Genomic DNA, 16,268 nt, shown 5'->3' on the forward strand with positions numbered 1-16,268 from the left:
CTGGAACTCTGTTGCTTTTTCCATGATCCAGCGGATGTTGGCAATTTGATCTCTGGTTCCTCTGCCTTTTCTAAAGCCAGCTTAAACATCTGGAAGTTCACGGTTCACATATTGCTGAAGCCTGGCTTGGAGAATTTTGAGCATTACTTTGCTAGTGTGTGAGATGAGTGCAAGTGTGTTGTAGTTTGAGCATTCTTTGGCATTGCCTTTCTTTGGGATTGGAATGAAAACTGACCTTTTCCAGTCCTGTGGCCACTGCTGAGTTTTTCAAATTTGCTGGAATATTGAGTGCAGCACTTAACAGCATCATCTTTCAGGATTTGAAATAGCTCAACTGGAATTCCATCACCTCCACTAGCTTTGTTTGTAGTGATGCTTCCTAAGGCCCATTTGACTTCGCATTCCAGGATGTCTGGCTCTAGGTGAGTGTTCACACCATCATGATTATCTAGGTGGTGAACATCTTTTTTGTACAGTTCTTCTGTGTATTCTTTCCACTTCTTCTTAATCTCTTCTGCTTCTGTTAGGTCCATACCATTTCTGTCCTTTATTGAGCCCATCTTTGCATGAAATGTTCCAAGGGAACTTTCTTGAAGAGATCTCTAGTCTTCTCATTGTATTGTTTTCCTCTATTTCTTTGCACTGATCACTGAGGAAGGCTTTCTAATCTCTTCTTGCTATCCTTTGGAACTTGGCATTCAAATGGGTATATCTTTCCTTTTCTCCTTTGTTTTTTGCATCTCTTTCTTTTCACAGCTATTTGTAAGGCCTCCTCAGAGAGCCATTTCGCTTTTTTGCATTTCTTTTTCTTGGGGATGGTCTTGCTGCCTGTCTCCTGTACAATGTCACGAACCTCCGTCCATTGTTCATCAAGCACTCTATCAGATCTAGTCCCTTAAATCTATTTGTCACTTCCACTGTATAATTGTTAGGGATTTGATTTAGGTCATACCTGAATGGTCTAGTCGTTTTCCCCATTTTCTTCAATTTAGGTCTGAATCTGGCAATAAGGAGTTCATGATCTGAGCCACAGTCAGCTCCAGTCTTGTTTTTGCTGACTGTATAGAGCTTCTCCATCTTTGGCTGCAAAGAATATATAATCAATCTGATTTCAGTGTTGACTATCTGGTGATGTCCACGTGTAGAGTCTTCTCTTGTGTTGTTGGAAGAGGGTGTTTGCTATGACCAGTGTGCTCTCTTGGCAATACTCTATTAGTCTTTGCCCTGCTTCATTCTGTACTCCAAGGCCAAATTTGCCTGTTACTCCAGGTGTTTCTTGACTTCCTACTTTTGCATTCCAGTCCCCTATATTTAAAAGGACATCCTTTTTGAGTGTTAGTTCTTGAAGGTCTTGTAGGTCTTCATAGAACTGTTCAACTTCAGCTTCTTCAGCATTACTGGTTGGGGCATAGACTTTGATTACTATGATATTGAATGGTTTGCCTTGGAAATGAACAGAGATCATTCTATCATTTTTGAGATTGCATCCAGATACTGCATTTTGGACTCAATTTTATTAACTATGATGGCTACTCCATTCTAAGGGATTCTTGCCCACAGTAGTAGATATAAACTCCAGAATAAATTGTTACAATTACTTTATGTAATTTAAAGTCTTTTTTAAAGAAACTGAGATAAGAAAACATATTTATAGTTTTTGTACTAACCTTATTATTTCTGGTTCTCTATTTTCTCATGTAGATTTGATTTATAACATATGATGTTATTTCCTTACTTCAGTAATTTTTTTCCAACTGTCCTTTGTGCTGTTATTGTCAGATATATTGCATATTCTGTATGATATATCTCACTATGCATTTGCATATATGTTGTATGTGTAGTTGCTTTTATTTTATTTATTTATTTATTTTTTGTGTGGTTGCTTTTAAAATTAGGTGAGAAGAAATATGCAGGTATGTTCTCTTTATTAGCATACATGTTTTCTTATTTGATTATTTTTTATAATTCCTTATTTTTCATTGATATTCTGTATTTGACGAGTCCTTATAGTAATACCTTCCTTTAATTATTTAAACTTCAGCTTCTTCAGCGTTACTGGTTGGGGCAAAGGCTTGGATTACCATGATATTGAATGGTTTGCCTTGGAAGCGAACAGAGATCATTCTGTCGTTTTTGAGATTGCATGCAAGTACTGCATTTTGGATTCTCTTGTTGACCATAATGGCCACTCCATTTCTTCTAAGGGATTCCTGCCCACAGTAGTAGATATAATGGTCATCTGAGTTAAATTCACCCATTCCAGTCCATTTTAGTTTGCTGATTCCTAGAATGTCGATGTTCAATCTTGCCATTTCCTGTTTGTCTACTTCCAATTTGCCTTGATTCATGGATCTAACATTCCAGCTTCCTATGCAATATTGGTCTTTACAGCATTAGACCTTGCTTCTATCACCAGTCACATCCACAACTGGGTATTGTTTTTGCTTTGGCTCCATCCCTTCATTCTTTCTGGAGTTATTTCTCCACTGATCTCCAGTAGCATATTGGGCATCTACCGACCTGGGGAGTTCCTCTTTTAGTATCATATCATTTTGCCTTTTCATACTGTTCATGGGGTTCTCAAGGCAAGAATACTGAAGTGGTTTGCCATTCCCTTCTCCAGTGGACCACGTCTAGTCAAGGCTATGGTTTTTCCAGTGGTCATGTATGGATGTGAGAGTTGGACTGTGAAGAAAGCTGAGCACCGAAGAATTGATGCTTTTGAACTGTGGTGTTGGCGAAGACTCTTGAGAGTCCCTTGGACTGCAAGGAGATCCAACCAGTCCATCCTAAAGGAGATCAGTCCTGGATGTTCATTGGAAGGACTGATGCTGAAGCTGAAACTCCAATACTTTGGTCACCTCATGCGAAGAGTTGACTCATTGGAAAAGACTCTGATGCTTGGAGGGATTGGGGGCAGGAGGAGAAGGGGATGACAGAGGATGCGATGGCTGGATGGCATCACTGACTCAATGGACATGAGTTTTAGTGAACTCCGGGAGCTGGTGATGGACAGGGAGGCCTGGCGTGCTGCAATTCATGGAGTCGCATAGAGTCAGACACGACTGAGCAACTGAACTGAAGTGAATTATTTAAACATGATTTTCTTTAATTCTTTGAATATATTTATAATAGCTGCTTTGAACTCTTTGTCTGATGAATCCAACATCTGGACCCTCTCAAAGTCATGTGCAGTCTACCAGCGATGACTGGTTTTCACCTTGTTCTCTTTGCCTCTTTCCCTGATCTTCACATAAGCTTTTGGCTGGTCTGCCTCTATAGCTGTCACACCTAGCTGTCAGCCTCCACTAACTGCTAACTGATTGCTCTATTGTTTTCACCAATATCCCAGGGCATAAATTGCTTCATAGTCTGATCGCGGTAAGTCAGATCTCTGTAGAAGCTAACAAGTTTGCTAAGTTGCCAGCCTTTGAGACTTGTGCTTATTACTGTGAGGAATCTTCCTGTCTTTTTCTTTGTCTAGTTCCCTCTGTTAAACTTTTAGCTGGTTTGCAGTTTTGCATGTTACTACTGTCATGGAACTACCAGCTTTCTTTTAGTTATTCACTCGTAAGATCTCTGTAGTTTTGGACGTTGCCCTTTAAAATGAATTTTCCCATAGTCTATTCCAAGTAGAGAATTCCATTAGGTGGAGGACAGCTTTCTGTTCTTAACTGTCTACCTTTTCCTCTGGGAGGACCCTCTACCTTGCCTTAGTGAAATTAGGGTCAGAGGCAAAGAGATCACTTCACTTTGAAGGGACGCTGCTCTCAGAGTAGAGCATGTACTTTTAACTTGCCCCTTCTGGTAAAGAACCTCTGTTTTAGTAGTGCAATTGGGACTTAATACTTTTGGCTTACTACACCGGAAAAAGAGCTTTTCTTCCTTATATGTGGGCGCTGGTTGGGTGAAGGGACTCTTTTACTCTTCTCATGTGGGCCTGCCTGGCATAGAGTTTCTGCAGCATGGAGGTGGGGGAGTGGGGCAGATGGGAGATGCCAGCAGCGTTCCCCTCCAAGGGTGAAATTCATTCCTAGGCTGAAATGTGGGAGCTCCTGCAGCACCTGTTTGGTGTAGAACATCGGAGTTATCCTGAGTTGTGGGGTGTAATTGGAAGTGGTTTATGGCTCATATGTCATGGATACTTGCTGTTCTCACCTCTATTTAATGTTTTCTTGAATAAATGTTCTTTTTTTTATTTGCTATGCGCCCTTGAGACAATTTTCAGAGACATTAAATGGTTGACTTTAAAATTTTTCTTTCTACCAGTTCAGTTCAGTCAATTCAGTCACTCAGTCATGTCCAACTCTTTGCGACCCCATGGACTGCAGCACACCAGGCTTGCCTGTCCGTCAACAACTCCCAGAACTTGTTCAAACTCATGTCCATCTAGTTGGTGATGCCTTCCAACCATCTTATCCTCTGTTGTTTCCTTCTCCCGCCTTCAATCTTTCCCAGCATCAGGGTCTTTTCCAGTGAGTCAGTTCTTCACGTCAGGTGGCCAAAGTATTGGAGTTTCAGCTTCAGCATCAGTCCTTCCAATGAATATTCGGGACTGATTTCCTTTAGGATGGACTGGTTGGATTTCCTTGCAGTCCAAGGGCCTCTCAAGAGTCTTCTCCAACACCACAGTTCAAAAGCATCAATTCTTTGGCCCTCAGTTTTCTTTATGGTCCAACTCTCACATCTTATACATGACTACTGGAAAAACCATAGCTTTGACTAGATGGACTTTTGTTGCCTAAGTAATGTTTTACTAGAGAAATGGTCCACCTAGCTCATTATGCCACTATTCTGGAAGTCTCACTCTCCTGTGTTATCTTTCAGAAGCTTTTTTGTTATGCTTTTCATATTTAGGTCTGTAATCATTTGGAAGTTGATTTTTTTTCTGTGTGGTGTTGGATTGGAATAGTTTTCATTTCCCTATGACTGTCCTGATATCCGAGCACAATTTACTGAAAAGAATTGTTCTTTTCACACTGTTTTCCTTTTTTTGTAAGTCAAGTGTCTATGCCCAGCAACAGGTCTGTGTCTAGGCTTTATATTCTATATTATGTTTGTCTTTTTTGTGTGTGTGCTGGTATCATGTTTTCTTATTACTATAGTTTTATAATTAGGTTGATATTCAATAAAATACTTTTCCTGCTTTTTGATAGGGGGAATTTTAAAGATATTTTCCCAACATTTCCATCTCAATTATTCAGGAAGTGATGTGAAGGATTTTGCAGGTGTAATTAAAGTTACTAATCAACAGACCTTAAAATAGATTATTTTGGATTATTTGCTTGGGTCCTGTATAATCAGACAAGCCCTTAAAAATAGAAGAGTCAGAAGCAAAAAAGGCAGAAGAGGGAAGCAAAAGAGAAGGGGCAGAAGGAGATATCAGAGGGATTTACTCAGAAGCATTGAATAGGACTTAACCTGCTGTTACTGCCTTTGAAAGGGGGTGACAGTGGGTCAGGGAGTGTAGGCAGTCTCTAGAAACTGAGGCCAGACCCCACTTGAGGGCCAGCAGGGGAATGGGGCCTCTGTCCTGTAGCTGCTTGGCACTGATTGTTGTCATCCTGGACCATCCTAAACAAACCTGGAAATATATTCTCTCCTAGAGTGTCTGGACAGGGACACAGCTTGGCTGATACCTTGATTCATTCTTGTGAAACTCGAAGGAGAGAACCAGCTGAACTGTGATGTGCCAAGATATCTGACCCATAGAACTTGGAGATAGTAAATGGGTGCTTTAAGCTGATAAGTGTATAGTTAACTTGTTAGGACAGCAGTGGACACTTTATTTTAGATTTTCTTCAAAATTGCTTTGGCTGTTTTTGGCTAAGTTAAAAAATCAAACACCCATCTGTTGGGACTTTCATTGAGATAACACTGAATATATTGATTATATCTTTACAATAATGAGTGTTACAAAAGGCAATGCCAGAGAATGTTCAGAAGTTATGTATGCATAACTTGTATGTCAGGTACATCATGCGAAATGCCAGGCTGGATGAATCACAAGCTGGAATCAAGATTGTTGTGAGAAATATCAGCAATCTCAGATATGCAGATGATACCACTCTAATGGCAGAAAGTGAAGAGGAATTAAAGAGCCTCTTGATTGAAGGTGAAAGAGGAGAGTGAAAAAGCTAGTTTAAAACTCTATTCAAAAAACTAAGATCATGGCATCCAGTCGCATCATTCATGGCAAATAGATGGGGGAAAATGTGGAAAGTGTCAAGTTTTATTTTCTTGGGTGCCAAAATCACTGCAGATGTGACTGCAGCCATGAAATTAAAACAACACTTGCTCCTTGGTGAAAAGCTATGACAAACCTAGATAGTGTATTAAAAAGCAGAGACCTCAATTTGGCAGCCAAAGTTCGTATAGTCAAAGCTAGGGTTTTTCTAGTAGTCATGTACAGATATAAGCATTGGACCATAAAGAAGACTGAGCACTAAAGAATCGATGCTTTAGAATTGTGCTGGAGAAGACTCTTGAGAGTCACTTGGACAGCATGGAGGTCAAACCAGTCAATCCTAAAGGAAATCAGTCCTGAGTATTGATTGGAAGGACTGATGCTAAAGCTCCTGTACTTTGGCCACCTCGTGTGAAAAGCTGACTCATTCCACTTTGATGCTGGAAAAAGTGCAGGCAAGAGAAGTGGGTGGCAGAGGTTGAGATGGTTAGATAAGCATCACTGATTCAATGGACATGAGTTTGAGCAAACTCCAGGAGATAGTGAAGGACAGGGAAGCCTAGTGTGCTGCAGTCCATGGGGTTTCAAACAGTGGGACACAGGTTAGTGACTGAACAAAATAATTTATGCCTATAGTGTATTCCTGCCATCATTTTAATAATGTTTTATAGTTTTCTCTGTAATAAACTTGCATAATTACTGTTGCATTTCTAGGTATTTTTACTTTTTGATGTTATTGTAAATAAGATACCTATTTTAGTTTTATTATTTTTTGTTTATTGATGATATGTGGAAATTCAGTTAATTTTTGCATTTGACTTGATAACCACCAACTTTGATTATAATTCTGATAATTTAGCTAGATTTGTTTTCTATAAACATATGGCCTATGAATGATAATTTCATTTCATCTTTTCCAATCCTTATATGTATTTATTTTTTACAGCCTTGTGGTGACTATGACTTCTAGTAAGGTGTTGAGTAGATTGGTTATCATGGGAATACTTGTATTGTTACTAATTTTGGAAGTAGGGGGGAGAGTTTTTCAGTATTTCACAATTTATTATATGGGTATTTTGGATCTGCCCTTTTTCAGATCAAGGAAATTCCTATTACTAGTTACTAGTTTTTGTTGTTGTTGTTGTTTGTTTAAATCACAAATGGATATTAAATTTTATCAGATGCTTTTTCTGCATCTTTTTGGACAATCTAATTTTTTTCCAGTTTTTTTTTTTTTAATGTAATGAATATTATTTTATTGCTCCTGAAGTGTTAAACCAACCTTGTCTTCCTGGACTAAACCCAATGTAATTTTGAGCTTTTATTTTTCTACAAATTAATTTACTGATCTTTGTTTAGCATTTTTCACCTATGTTCATGAATGCGATAGGTCTATTACTTCTTACAAATTTGTTCTCTAGATTTTGGAACAGCTCATGGGAGCTGTATTTTCCAATTTGGGGCATTTTGATAACAGTTTGTGTCTTTCATGTGCTAAAAATAAATTTTACTGACTATAAGACACCTTATATTTTCCTACCTTGATTATCTGGAATATGTTACTCTGTTTTCTTGTGGCATAAACTATTGCCTTTGAAAATTAGATGTTGGCCTGCTGGGCTGAATTCTTAAGTGTACATGGTGCTCTTTCAGTAAGCAGTTTTATTTTATTTTTTTTAATTTTTAAGAAAGCTTTCTTGAGTTGTGGTTTTTACTATTTATTCTTGTATGGTAGTGCTCTTTAAAGACTTTTGTTTTCTAAATGTTGGATCCCTGTTACCTCATTAAGTAGTTGCTTTGTCTTATCCTTTTAATCTCTTCATTTCTTTTGATTTCAGAACTGTTGCTCCTTTTTCTTATTTCCTTAAAGCATTATCTTTTTTCTTGGATTCATTCAGGTTTAATCTTCATTTCTGAAAATGTTAGGTTTTATGTCAAGGTAACATTGACTTCATAAAAATGAGTTGGGAAGTACCTTTTCTTTTACCATTTTCTCAAGTAATTTATGTAAGAAGGGTGTTAGAGCATCATTAAAATACTTGGTAGAATTCACTGAAGCATCCTAGACTATCACATCCTAGAAAATCACAATTTTCTCTGTGAAATTTTAAGTAGATGGCTTCAGTTTCTATAATGTCATAATGCTCTTTAGAATTTTAATTTTCACATCAGTTTTGGTAAATTGTGTCTTCTAGGAATCCCTTCATTTTATGTAAAATTACAAATATGTCTGCATAAAATTGTAAATAATACTCTCGTGATCTTTCTTTGTCTAGAGTCTATTGTGATGTCCTCTTTTTCATTCCAGGTGGTCACTGTCTGTGTCTTGTCTCTCTTCTTGACCCATCTTACCAGTTTATGCCTTTACATGGAACCGTCTTTTAGTTTTGTTCACTGGGCTATGGTTTATTCAGAAGTATCTTGTTTAATTTTTAAACATGAGGTATTTCTAAATGTTTTTTTCTTACTAATTTCTATCTTAACTCCACCATAGTAAGAAGTAAATCTATAAGATTTCAATTTTTTTAAATTTGAGACTTACTTTATGGCAGACATATAGTCTGTCTTGGTAAATATTCCTTATATAGGGCTAAGATTTTTTTTTTTTTGGCTGTGGTTACTAGATGTCATGTAATATGTGTATCAGTTATATCCAGTTTGTTTCTTTTTAAAACGGTTATCATTACTTCTTGAATTTGCTCTTATTCAGAGAAAAGTTTGTTAAAAGGTCCAGAAAACAATTGTAGCTTTGTCTGTTTCTCTGTATAGTTTCTGTCATTTTTGCTTTATATATTTCAAATATGTTATATAGGTGCTTAGAAATTAAGCATTTTTGTTTCTACCTGCTAAAACCTTTTATTAACACGAAATGTCTGATAACAATAATGTTGCATATTTCCTAATAGAGTACTTTATTAAGGGGTTTCCCTGGTGGGTTGGTGGTAACAAATCCGCCTGCCAATGCAGGAGACATGGGTTCAATCCTGGGTTGGTAAGATCCACTGGAGAAGGAAATGGGAACCCAGTCCAGTATTCTTGCCTAGGAAGTCCTATGGCTAGAGGAACTTGCTGTGCTACAGTCCATGGGGTCACAAAAAAGTCATATATGACTTAGCGACTAAACAACAGTCTAGTGTTATGACAGATAATGTTAGCTTCAGGTCTTAAATGTTTGCATGGTATACCTTTTTCTATTCTATTATTTGCAACTTTTGGTTATAGACATTGTAAGTCTCTTGTAAGTAGCATAAGTTCTTTTTAAAAAATGGGTTTGACCATGTTTATGTTTTAATTGGAACATTTAGTAAGTTTACATTCATTATACTTACTGATATATTTGAGTTTAAATAGATATTTCTAATAAGTGATTTCTAGTTATACTGTTTCTTTGAACTTTCTTTCATTCTCCTTTTCTGCCTTTGGATGATGATGATGATGATGAATATTTTGGCCATGTCACTGTGAGATATTACTTCCTTGACCAAGGATCAAGTCATGCTCCATGCATTGGGAGGGCAAAGTTATCTTCCACAATTGGCTTAATAATATCCTAATCTGTTTTTCTTTGTTTGTTTATTGGTTGGCTGATTCTTGGTGGTTTTATGTATTTAAGTGGTTGTCCTAGAAATTGAAAATGCTTTCTTGATTTGTTAAAGTATAATATGTCTCAGTACGTTTTCTTCTTCATCAGCATAGCGACTTCAGAAGATACTAACTGTGCCCTTCCCTCTCGTGGATTATATGCTGTTTACCACTCTGTAGTTTAGTTCCATGTACGCTTTTGAGCACCCAAAAGGTATTAGTGTTTTATATAGTTACGTTGAGTTTTTATTTTCTTTGTGTTTACTTTTTTTTTTAGCTGAGTTGATTTTCTGTTTTCCTAAAGAATACTCTTTTATAATTTTGGAGTCTGTCTGGTGAGGAATTGTTTGGGATTGCTTGTCTGATAATGTCTTTTTTCCATGTTTATTCTTGAAAGTGTTTTTGTTTGTTGTTTTTTTGGCTGGACATGGGGAATCTAGGTAGGGAGTTAGTTGGTTTGGCCAAAAAGTTTGTTTGGTGTTTGCTGTATGATGGTTCTAGTAGCAATTTTGTTAGATTGTGTTGTAACAGCTGTCCTATCAGCGCTCATTTTTTTAAAAAGCCTTAGCAGAATTGGTGAATTTTTGCATAGCCTTTTTAGTATTGAAGATGGAAGAAAGACAACATTTTTGGCATGTTGTACTTTATATTTAAAGAAAGGTGAAAATGCAACACTGAAAAAAAGATTTGTGTAGTGTGTGGAGAAGGTGCTGTGACTGATGGAGCACATCAAAAGTGGTGTGCAAACTTTTGTGCTAGATTTCTTGCTTGATGATGCTCCTCCATTGAGTAGACCAGTTGAAGTTGATAGTGATCAAATTGGGACATTAATTGAGAACAGTCAACGTTATACCATGCTGGAATAGCCAACAGACTCAAAACATTCAAATCAACCAACCATTGAAAATCATTTGCACCAGCTTGGTTATGTTAATCCCTTTGATGTTTGGGTTCCACATAAGTTAAGGGGGTGGAGGAACGGGAACCTCCTTGACCATATTTGTGCTTGTGATTCTCAACTTAAACATAACGAAAATGTTCTGGTTTTAAAACAAATTGTGACAGATGCTGAAAGGGGAAGCTGTACAAAAATGTGGAATGGAAGAGGTCGTGGGGCAAGCAAAATGAATCTCCACCAACCACAGTGAAGACTGGTCTTGAAGGTGGTGGTGTGTATATGGTAGGATTAGAAGGGAGGACTCTGTTATGAGCTCCTTCAAGAAAACCAAATGTTTAATTCCAACAAGTACTGCTCCCAATTAGGCAAACTGAAAGCAGCACTCAACAAAAAGTGTCTGGAATTAGTCAACAGAAAATGCATAATCTTCTATCAGAGTAACACAAGATGAGGAGCAGACAAAATCTGTTACAGGCTGACGGAGAAGTTCTGATTCATCTACCATATTTAGCAGATATTGCACCTTTGGATGTTCATTTATTTTGGTCTTTACAGAATTTTCTTAATGCAAGATTGTAAAAGGCACATGAAACAGTTCTTTGCTCAAAAGATAAAACGTTTTGGAAAGATGAATTATTAAGTTGCCTCAAAAATGGCAGAAGGCAGCAGAACAAAACAGTGAATGTTGTTAAATATGTTGTTCAATAAAGTTCTTGGTGAAAGTGAAAAATATGTCTTTTATTTTTACTTAAAAACCTAAAGGAGCTTTTTGGCTACCCCAGTATTTTCATTTAGCTTGTTGAGTGTTACACCATTGAGACCTGGTTTCCATTGTTGTGTTCAGAGATCAACTGTCAGTCCTGTTGTTGCTGCTTTGATGGAATCCTGCTTGTAGTCTCTTTGCCCCTCAGGTTTTGGGGGGTTTATCACTGCAGATGGTGACTGCAGCCATGAAATTAAAAGATGCTTACTCCTTGGAAGGAAAGTTATGACCAACCTAGATAGCATATTGAAAAGCAGAGACATTACTTTGCCAACAAAGGTCCGTCTAGTCAAGGCTATGGTTTTTCCTGTGGTCATGTATGGATGTGAGAGTTGGACTGTGAAGAAGGCTGAGTGCCGAAGAATTGATGCTTTTGAACTGTGGTGTTGGAGAAGACTCTTGAGAGTCCCTTGGACTGTAGGGAGATCCAGCCAGTCCATTCTGAAGGAGATCAGCCATGGGATTTCTTTGGAAGGACTGATGCTAAAGCTGAAACTGCAGTACTTTGGCCACCTCATGCGAAGAGTTGACTCATTGGAAAAGACTGATGCTGGGAGGGATTGGGGGCAGGAGGAGAAGGGGACGACAGAGGATGAGATGGCTGGATGGCATCACTGACTCAATGGACGTGAGTCTGAGTGAACTCTGGGAGTTGGTGATAGACAGGGAGGCCTGGTGTGCTGCGATTCATGGGGTTACAAAGAGTCAGACACGACTGAGTGACTAATCTGATCTGATCTGATTTTTGGTTTTCAAGCAGTTTTACTGGGATATATCCAGGTACACTCTCTCTTGTTCTCCTTGGTGTTTGTATGACTTCTTAGATCTGTGACTTGGGACTGCACTATCCAGTGCCACTAGCCATGTGTGGCTGTTTATTTAATTATCATTAGTTGAACTGATTACCAGTAGTTAAACATTAACTATTAGTTAAAAATCCATTTATTCACATTTTAGGTTCTCAGTAGCCACATGTGGTTATTGGCTGCCTTATTGGCAGGTGGATGGCATATCCATCATTGCTGAAATTTTTCTTGAACAGCACTGTTGAGGGGCTTTCATAAAGTTTTGTAAAATTCTCATCCCATATCACTTCACATAGTGTTCTGTTGTCTTCTCTTCTTTTGGTACTCCAGTTTACATGTATTAGACCTTCTTATCTTGCATCCTCTGTTTCTTATGCCCTTTCCTGTATTTTTGTCATCATATTCCTGTGTGTGTTTTAAAAATTGTGTTTCTGAGCTATTTCCTAATTCATTAATTCTCTCTAAAGCTATATCTAATGTGCATCAAGCTTGTCAACTGAGTTGGTTTAGGTTCTTTTGCTTGTTAGTTCTAGAAGTCAGTTTGGTTTTCTTTCTAGTTTCAGGCTCTCTGTCAGAGTTCTCAGTCTTACTCTTCAGCACAGTTATTTAAAACTCTGTGTCTGATAACTTAATTATCTAGATCCCTTTGGGTCATGCTTCATTTGCTTTTCAGTTATGTGTTATTTTTTTGGGTTTCTCTTTTTTTTTTTTTTAATTGGGAACTATAGAAATATTTTGGGGCCTTTTAATAGAATGATAGCAATCTTCTGTGACAGAGGATTTATAAGTCATTTAATTTTGGCAAAAATATAGGGGCATTATAAATCTCAGGTTTCTTGATCTACTTTTAAGGATTAAGATTAGAAGCTGAACTTCATTTAATCCCAGTCATTCTTGCTCCAAGATTGGGATACCAGTTCAAAGTTTGGAGGTGGCTCTGCATTTCATTTTTTCTCTGGCTAGCTCAGTGATAGGACTTTCCTGATGGCTTAGTAGTAAAGAATCTGCCTGACTGTGCAGAAGATGTGAGTTTGATGCTGGGGTCAGAAAAATCCCCTGGAGAAGAAACAGCAACCCACTCCACTGTTCTTGCCTGGGAAATCCCATGGACAGACGACCCTGGCAAGGCTGCAGTCCATGGAGTCACAAAGAGTTGGACACGACTTAGCAACTAAACAACAACAAGCTCAGTGATGCTGGCAAAGTTTTGTTTAGATTCTCAGCATCTAAGTCACTAATTTTGGAATCAACAGATGCCTCCAGAGGCAGGAAAGCCTATATACCACACCTCTCTGGAATGGCGTTTCCTGAATTTTGGACTGATGTTCTTTACTGCCTTATGTCTATAAGCAGACTTTTCTTTTTAAAATTTAGTCCAGTTTTTCAGGTTTCTTCAGTCAGAAGATTGGTGTGATGTACCTAATCATCATTACTAGAAATAGAAAGTTCTCTTTTTCTATAATTTTTTAAGTTTAATGTTTATTACAGTGTACTTGATTTGCAGTGTTGTGTTAGTTTCTGCTGTAAAATGAAGTGAATTACTTATATCCACTCTTCTAGATTTTAGTCCTGTGTTGGTCATTACAGAGTTTTGAGTAGAGCTTCCTGTGCTGTAGAGTAGGTTCTTATTAGTTATCTGTTTTATGGTGGTTTAGAAGGTAAAGAGTTTACCTGCAGTGTGGGTACCCAGCTTTGATCCCTGTGTTGGGAAGATCCCCTGGAGAAGGAAATGGAGCCCACTCCAGTATTCTTGCCTGGAGAATCCCATGGACGAAGGAGCCTAGCAGGCTATAGTCCATGGGGTTGCAAAGAGTCAGAGGTGACTGAGTGACTTCACTTTCACTTTTCTTTTTTTATGTATAGTGGTGTGTATATGTCAGTCCAATCTCCCAGTGTATCCTTCTTACCGCTCTTTTCACCCTTGAACGGTTCTATGAAGACCTACAAGACCTTTTAGAACTAACACCCAAAAAAGATGTCCTTTTCATTATAGGGGACTGGAATGCAAAAGTAGGAAGTCAAGAAACACTTGGGAGTAACAGGCAAATTTGGCCTTGGAATACAGAATGAAGCAGGGCAAAGACTAATAGAGTTTTGCCAAGAAAATGCACTGGTCATAACAAACACCCTCTTCCAACAACACAAGAGAAGACTCTATACATGGACATTACCAGATGGTCAACACCGAAATCAGATTGATTATATTCTTTGCAGCCAAAGATGGAGAAGCTCTATACAGTCAGCAAAAACAAGACCAGGAGCTGACTGTGGCTCAGACCATGAACTCCTTATTGCCAAATTCAGACTTAAACTGAAGAAAGTAGGGAAAACGACTAGACCATTCAGGTATGACCTAAATCAAATCCCTTATGATTATACAGTAGAAGTGAGAAATAGATTTAAGGGCCTAGATCTGATAGACAGAGTGCCTGATGAACTATGGACTGAGGTTCGTGACATTGTACAGGAGACATGGATCAAGACCATCCCCATGGAAGAGAAATGCAAAAAGCAAAATGGCTGTCTAAGGAGGCCTTACAAATAGCTGTGAAAAGAAGAGAAGCGAAAAGCAAAGGAGAAAAGGAAAGATATAAGCATCTGAATGCAGAGTTCCAAAGAATAGCAAGAAGAGATAAGAAAGCTTTCCTCAGCGATCAATGCAAGGAAATAGAGGAAAACAACAGAATAGGAAAGACTAGAGATCTCTTCAAGAAAATTAGAGATACCAGGGGAACATTTCATGCAGAGATGGGCTCGATAAAGGACAGAAATGGTATGGCCCTAACAGCAGCAGAAGAGATTAAGAAGAGATGGCAAGAATACACAGAAGAACTGTACAAAAAAGATCTTCACAACCCAGATAATCATGATGGTGTGTGTGATCACTGACCTAGGGCCAGACATCCTGGAATGTGAAGCCAAGTGGGCCTTAGAAAGCATCACTACGAACAAAGCTAATGGAGGTGATGGAATTCCAGTAGAGCTCTTTCAAATCCTGAAAGATGATGCTGTGATGATGCTGCACTCAATATGCCAGCAAATTTGGAAAACTCAGCAGTGGCCACAGGACTGGAAAAGGTCAGTTTTCATTCCGATCCCAAAGAAAGGCAATGCCAAAGAATGCTCAAACTACCGTACAATTGCACTCATCTCACATGCTAGGAAAGTCATACACAAAATTCTCCAAGCCAGGCTTCAGCAATACGTGAACTGGGAACTTTCTGATGTTCAAGCTGGTTTTAGAAAAGGCAGAGGAACCAGAGATCAAATTGCCAACATCCTCTGGATCATGGAAAAAGCAAGAGAGTTCCAGAAAAATATCTATTTCTGCTTTATTGACTATGCCAAAGCCTTTGACTGTGTGGATCACAATAAACTGTGGAAAATTCTGAAAGAGATGGGAATACCAGACTACCTGACCTGCCTCTTCAGAAATGTGTATGCAGATCAGGAAGCAACAGTTAGAACTGGACATGGAACAACAGACTGGTTCCAAATAGGGAAAGGAGTACGTCAAGGCTGTATATTGTTACTCTGCTTATTTAACTTATATGCAGAGTACATCATGAGAAACGCTGGACTGGAAGAAACACAAGCTGGAATCAGGATTGCCGGGAGCAATAGCAGTAACCTCAGATATGCAGATGACACCACCCTTATGGCAGAAAGTGAAGAGGAACTAAAAAGCCTCTTGATGAAAGTGAAAGTGGAGAGTGAAAAAGTTGGCTTAAAGCTCAACATTCAGAAAACGAAGATCATGGCATCTGGTCCCATCCCTTCATGGGAAATAGATGGGGAGACAGTGGAAACAGTGTCAGACTTTATTTTTTTGGGCTCCAAAAGCACTGCAGATGGTGACTGCAGCCATGAAATTAAAAGACGCTTACTCCTTGGAAGGAAAGTTATGACCAACCTAGATAGCATATTGAAAAGCAGAGACATTACTTTGCCAACAAAGGTCCGTCTAGTCAAGGCTATGGTTTTTCCTGTGGTCATGTATGGATGTGAGAGTTGGACTGTGAAGAAGGCTGA

General features: G+C 38.4%; 1 protein-coding gene across 4 annotated transcripts in view; it reads left to right on the plus strand.

Moving 5' to 3' along the window:
- TLK1 (tousled like kinase 1) overlaps positions 1 to 16,268 on the plus strand; it is a 180,498-nt gene that overhangs the window by 18,580 nt on the left and 145,650 nt on the right. Inside the window, exon 1 of one of the 4 annotated variants that reach the window (XM_055572260.1) lies at positions 6,233 to 6,789. The exons of the other annotated variants lie outside the window; for them this stretch is intronic. The gene's annotated coding sequence lies outside the window, so the exon portion shown is untranslated. Of the gene's footprint in view, positions 1 to 6,232; positions 6,790 to 16,268 lie in introns of those variants that run through there. 4 annotated transcript variants of the gene reach the window in all.

The sequence above is a fragment of the Bubalus kerabau genome, chromosome 3 (assembly GCF_029407905.1).
Source record: "Bubalus kerabau isolate K-KA32 ecotype Philippines breed swamp buffalo chromosome 3, PCC_UOA_SB_1v2, whole genome shotgun sequence".
Classification (NCBI taxonomy): domain Eukaryota; kingdom Metazoa; phylum Chordata; class Mammalia; order Artiodactyla; family Bovidae; genus Bubalus; species Bubalus kerabau.